Genomic DNA, 5860 nt, shown 5'->3' on the forward strand with positions numbered 1-5860 from the left:
TGCATCTTCTTCATCTTCAGTTCTTCATCTTCTCGAGGTGCTCCGAGCGGCGAACCTCCATGTCAAGTGCCACCTTCCTCTTCTTCTTCCTCTCTGGTTGCGCTGCAATGTCCACCTGTGCTTGCAGGGCCAAGACCACCTCCACCTCCTGCTTGACGATGTCAAGAACATTTGGAAGCAGCTCGATGTCAATGGGGCAGTGCTTGTCACCCTCCTTGGCGACGGGTTCCACCATCTGGACCTTCGGCTCGAGGACGACGGGCGCCGCCACCTTGACCTCCGGCTCATTGTCAGAGAGGACAATCACCTCGGGCTCCTTCCAGCCAATCGACCAGGATGAGTCAGCAGCATAGCCAGAGTCATCGTCGAAGCCAGAGTCGTACTCCAAGTCGGACGAGATGTACTCAGAGACGTTGTCACGCCCAAGGATATCGGGCTGGTACTGGTCCCAGTAGTTCATGTTGACAGGCGGTGGGACGGCCAGGTCGACATTGTGGATGCGCTCCGTTCACGAGCCAACGCGCGACGGATCCGGCTGCCGTGGCGCGGTGGCAGACCAGTACATCCACCACCAGGCTCGCTGCCCTGGGTCGTCGGAGCGCGTCTCCTGCATCGCGAAGCGGAGGATGAGAGCAGAAGGGATACCGTTGGGGTCGGTGCAGGCGTGGTCTAGCTCGTTGTTGGTCATGACCTTGAGGAGGCCACGCACGTAGTGATCCAGCATCCCAATGCTGGGGAACCACTTCCCGGTCTCCGTCAGATCTGTGTGCATCACCTTGTCATCGCCTGCGAGGTCATCGATGACCCTCTGCCAGGCGGGGTTGTTCTCCATGTCGTCGGCGGCGAGGGTTTTCTTGACGGCATAGTGGGGGTTTGGTAGCGGGGTAACCAAGGCGACGTGGGTGGACTGGAGGTGAGTGGACAGTGGAGCGGTGGGTGGGTGGGCTTAAAGAGCAGAGAAGAAAATCGAAAAGGCATGGGCCATTGGGCCACTAGCAACTACTAAATAGTTAGTTTAGTACCTGCCCTTGATCAAAGCACTACTACTTACCCCACTGGCATTTCCCCCAACGTTCAATACCACAGGTCCTGGGTTTGAGACCCAGGCAAAACTCTTTTTGTGTAATTTTTAATTTTTTTTCTTTAATCAAAATATGGTACATGCATACAAATTCAGACATAGAAAACAGCAAATCTTTCCAAAAGAAGAAACACCGACAATTAACTTCAATTTCTTATCTACATTTACTTATCTGAACCCAATTTAGTTAACATTTGACAGAAAGTACAAATGACACAAATCCAAGAGGAGGTTCATGTTCATTTGACATAAGGTACACATTCTAGGAAAGATACAAAGTCATTTTTTACAATGACACAAATTCAATCAAATTCGTTCAGCATGCCCTTCAGCTTCCTTATCTTCTCCTTGGTGGCCTCTTTGTGTTTGAATAGGTCACCAACCATGTACTCAAGCTTCCTTTTCTCATGCTTCAAATCATCCCTCTCTTGAATCACTTGGTCTCTCCTGCACTGCTTGGTCCCTCTCTTTCTCTGCTTTAACCCTGAAGACCTGATGAATGTTGGTTACTGACTTGTCTGTCATCTTCTTCTTCTCAAGTTCTTCCTTTAGATCAACCACCATCTTAGCAAAATCAAGCTTGAAATGCCTCAACTCATTCTCCATCTTCTTCTTCTCTTCAAGAACCTTCAAGTTTTCTTCAGCACTCACAACATTCTGTCTGAGCCTCTGTTTTTTCTCCTCTTCATACATGGTCCATATACTATCTAGGCTCATCTTCAGAGCATCAGGCCACTCAGAGTCAACCCACTCAACATATCTGCATTTAGGTACCTCCTAACAATTTAGACCAAACAAAAAATTCAGTTAACTGCTAGTATTCAGTTTTGTGCATGATGATGAAACTTAAAACATACTACAAATGACTTCCTGTTTAATAGTGCCAAATGTAAAAAAAATACTAACCTTTTGTGCACAAGCTAGAAACCTTCTGCCACTATCAACAGATTCAAATGCCACATGCTTCTCACACAAAGAACCATGCCCACATCTAAAGCTAGGCAGATATGTAGCTAAGCCACTCCATTCCTCACAGGAAATTGTGGCAGGTGGCTAAACAAAAGAGAGACATTTGGAATCAACTGAGAGAGAAACTCTAGCTGAGAAACCCTAGACTAGGTGGGGAGCACACTAACCTTGCTGGTCACAGAGTCATCTTCGGAAGAACTGGGAAGATCATCCCAGGACACCATGGTTGCTGCTAGATGAAGATGAGCAGGGGATCTGTTGGTGCTATTGGACAGAGGAGAGAAGAGATCTGGTGGTGCATGAAATTGAAGATGAAAGATGAGGAAGAAGAAGGGGATCTGGTGGTGGTGGTGGACTGGTGGTGGACCAAAGCTACATGTAGAGTGAAAGTTGCTGGGTGGGTGTTTGCAGCAGGTGCAAGTACATGCTTGCTTTTGAGTTTAGTTGTGTTGAGAAAGGGGGCATGGGCTGACATGAGTTACATTTATGACAGAAATTAGTTAACATAAGTTAGTTCAGTTATGACAGCAATTAGTTAAGTGCATTTCTGTTAGCAATTAGTTAACCCTAATTAGGTTAAGTGCATTTCTGTCAGCAATTAGGTATGAAAGCATTTCTGTTAGTAATTTGAAAGCAATGAGGTTAAGTACAATTCTAACAGAATTTGAATTAGGTAAACTTCTGCCAGAGGTAGTTTAACTACACTTCTGACATCAAATACATCTGTTAGTAATTTCAAAGCAATTAGGTCAAGCAGACTTCATATTACTGACATATTATCCATTACAACAAGCATTCCAACCAAGACTTCATACTGAGCAAACAAGAGATCTCTACACTGGCATTTAGTATGCTAAACTTAGAACAAGAGATCTCTTAGAACACCTACACCTACTCATTTAACAACACTTCACTTCTTCATAATTAAGGTGAAATACATCACAGAAAGCACTATAACAAAAGCCATCAGCAGCAGCAAAATCTCTCTACCTAATCTTAAAAGCATAGCAATTTGCTGCTTGGTAGCATACTTATTCTCACTGGAGCTGGCATAATTAGCTCCGCCTACAGTGCCTCTTCCATCCATGCCTCTTCCAGCCATGCCCCTTCCGGTTGTGCCTCTTCCTACCATTGATTCAGTCCTCTGCCTCTCAAGCTCTTCCCTCCTATCCTCAGATGCACCAATTGCATCTACAGCGGCATCACCAACCAGACGCCTTGTTTCAACCAGATGCTCCACATATTCAAGCTCCCAGCGCCAGAAATCACAAGTGACCTGAGAACACAAAATTACAGAGTGATAGTAAACTTCAAAGTGCATGAATCAATGGTAGACTAGTTAACCAACTAGTTCTGTCAGTAATTTTGCAAACAAGGACAGTCTAAACTATTGTATTAATCAGAGCAATGACTAGTTAACCAACTAATTTTGCAACCAAGGACAATCTCAACTACTGGAGAGCACCTAAAGACCAATTTAATCAGTGCTCTGCTCCAATACTACAGTGAGTTGACACGACATGAATCAATCAACATGAAGCTAAGAACTGGCACTTACAGTGTGGTTGACGCACTTGTAGAAGATCCATCCATCATGCTCATCGGTGCTAGACTGGTAGAACCTCACCTGCTCGCCGCAATCCGGGAACCCGATCAATGGTATAGCAACAGAGCAGCCATGCAATGCAGAGTGGACGGAGCTGGAAGACGACATGACGACGGGGACGGAGGAGGTGGAGCAGGGCATTGTCGGTGTCAAAACTGGCGGGTCTCGGGTAGAGGGTCCCGAACTGTGCGTCTAAGGTCGATGGTAACGGGAGACAGGGGACACGATGTCTACCCAGGTTCGGACCCTCTCTATGGAGGTAATACCCTACTTCCTACTTGATTGATCTTGATAAATATGAGTATTACAAGAGTTGATCTACCTCGAGATCGTAACGGCTAAACCCTAGAAGTCTAGCCTGTATGACTATGATTATGATTCTCCTCCCTATGGACTAAGCCCTCCGGTTTATATAGACACCAGAGGGGACTAGGGTTTATACAAAGTCGGTTACAGAGAAAGGAATCTTCATATCCGGGCGCCAAGCTTGCCTTCCATGCCAAGGAGAGTCCCATCCGGACACGGGTGAGAGTCTTCGGTCTTGTATCTTCACCGCCCATCAGTCCGGCCCATGTCCAACAGGTCGGACACCCGAGGACCCCTTAATCCCGGACTCCCTCAGTAGCCTCCGAACCAGGCTTTCAATGACGATGTGACCGGCGCGCAGATTGTCTTCGGCATTGCAAGGCGGATTCCTACTCTGATGACTTCAAAGGGCTATATTCGGCCTTCCATTTAATGTCGTTCCCATTGGCTTTTGTGCATCCATAGCTTCAGCTTTCACATGTCGAGTGAATACGAGAGGTCGGGGTATTTTTTGCATATAACACCCCGGCTATGCAAGAAAAGTGTCTATTTAAAGGGATTGGATCTCAGATCTGTTCCGCATCACGCAAAAAATCCTTAGAGCTTGCTAGGAAAAACCACTCCAACATGGCCAATGCTCCCAGCTCTTCCTCCCGTCCCCGTGATCCAAAAAAAGGCGATTGGGAGAGATGTTCCGTATCCCACGGTCAGCTGGTGAAGCTACCAACACAGGGATTCACCCCCTCCCCCTCGCGGATCTAGTCCCTGTTCGAGCAGGATTGACTTCTTTCAACGGCAGGGCTCAGGCTGAGAATTTCCCCAATCCATCCAGGGGGAACGAGTGGGCTTCGTTCCCTACTTGCTAAGAGGTGTTAGATTTCCAATCCATCTATTCCTCTGAGGGCTTCTGGAGTATTATGGCATTCAACTGTACAACTTCACTCCTGCCTCCATCCTGCACATCGCGGGTTATGTCGCTCTTTGCAAGCTATTCCTGGGTTGCGAGGCCCATTTTGAATTGTGGAGGAAGCTATTCTGCCTCGTCCCCCACAACCAAGATGGATCAATATTTGAAGTGGGCGGAGCCGATGTATGGCGTATCGCGAGACCGAATACCTGTCCGGCACAATGAAGAAGGCATCATAAGAGTGGCCTTCCGAATGGTTCTATATCAAGGACGTCACACTTCTTGGCCCAGTTCAAATGGGTCTTCCTGAATTTACAAGTGTTCTGTGGAAGAAACGCCACAGTTGGCGCCCTCAGAGCTTCGAGGAGGAAAATAGTGTGGAAGTCCGTCAACTGATGAGAAAGATAAAGACGCTTGCCCAGTCTGGATTATCAATAGTCGAGGTAATGGCGACTTCCATAGTGCGAGGGGTGCAGCCACTCCAATACAGAGGGCTTCCCATGTGGCACTATAATGGGGAATATGACGCCTCCCGCTGCGGTCGGAAGGGTCCGGACACCCCCGCCGCTTTGGCAAAAATATTGGCCGAGCCGTTCAAAGGGGAGGAAGAGGAATTTATTTGTATTAAGCGTAGAGATGGATTCTCCATGTACAATCCTCCTAGCTGGGTGAGTTCCAACCCCGCTGTTCCACTTGTTCTACTCCCTGAGTCCCTTTTAATGAACATTAATCCGTCCATTTGTAAGAGAAATGGCAAAAGATCACCGAGGGGCTACACAGCCCTGCCCCACAGTCAGAGGACCACAACCAGGACCTTGACCCCAGATTTGAAGAGGATCCAGACATATTCGTTGTGCTCGAGTATGGGGTGTTCTACCAGGCGAGCTATGACGGCACGGAAGTGGCCATCACCGTCGGATATCCCGGTCTTCTCCCTGCCTCACACGTAAGTAATCAGGAGACATCTCCTCCAAAAGAGCCTCCTCGTTCT

The 5860-nt window shown here is 47.5% G+C and overlaps 1 pseudogene; it reads right to left on the bottom strand.

The window, feature by feature from the left end:
* Positions 1-1383: 1383 nt before the first annotated feature.
* On the bottom strand, positions 1384-3797 carry LOC123090043 (uncharacterized; annotated as a pseudogene).
* Between the last annotated feature and the right edge of the window lie 2063 nt (positions 3798-5860).

This window comes from Triticum aestivum, chromosome 4B, assembly GCF_018294505.1.
Source record: "Triticum aestivum cultivar Chinese Spring chromosome 4B, IWGSC CS RefSeq v2.1, whole genome shotgun sequence".
Taxonomy (NCBI): domain Eukaryota; kingdom Viridiplantae; phylum Streptophyta; class Magnoliopsida; order Poales; family Poaceae; genus Triticum; species Triticum aestivum.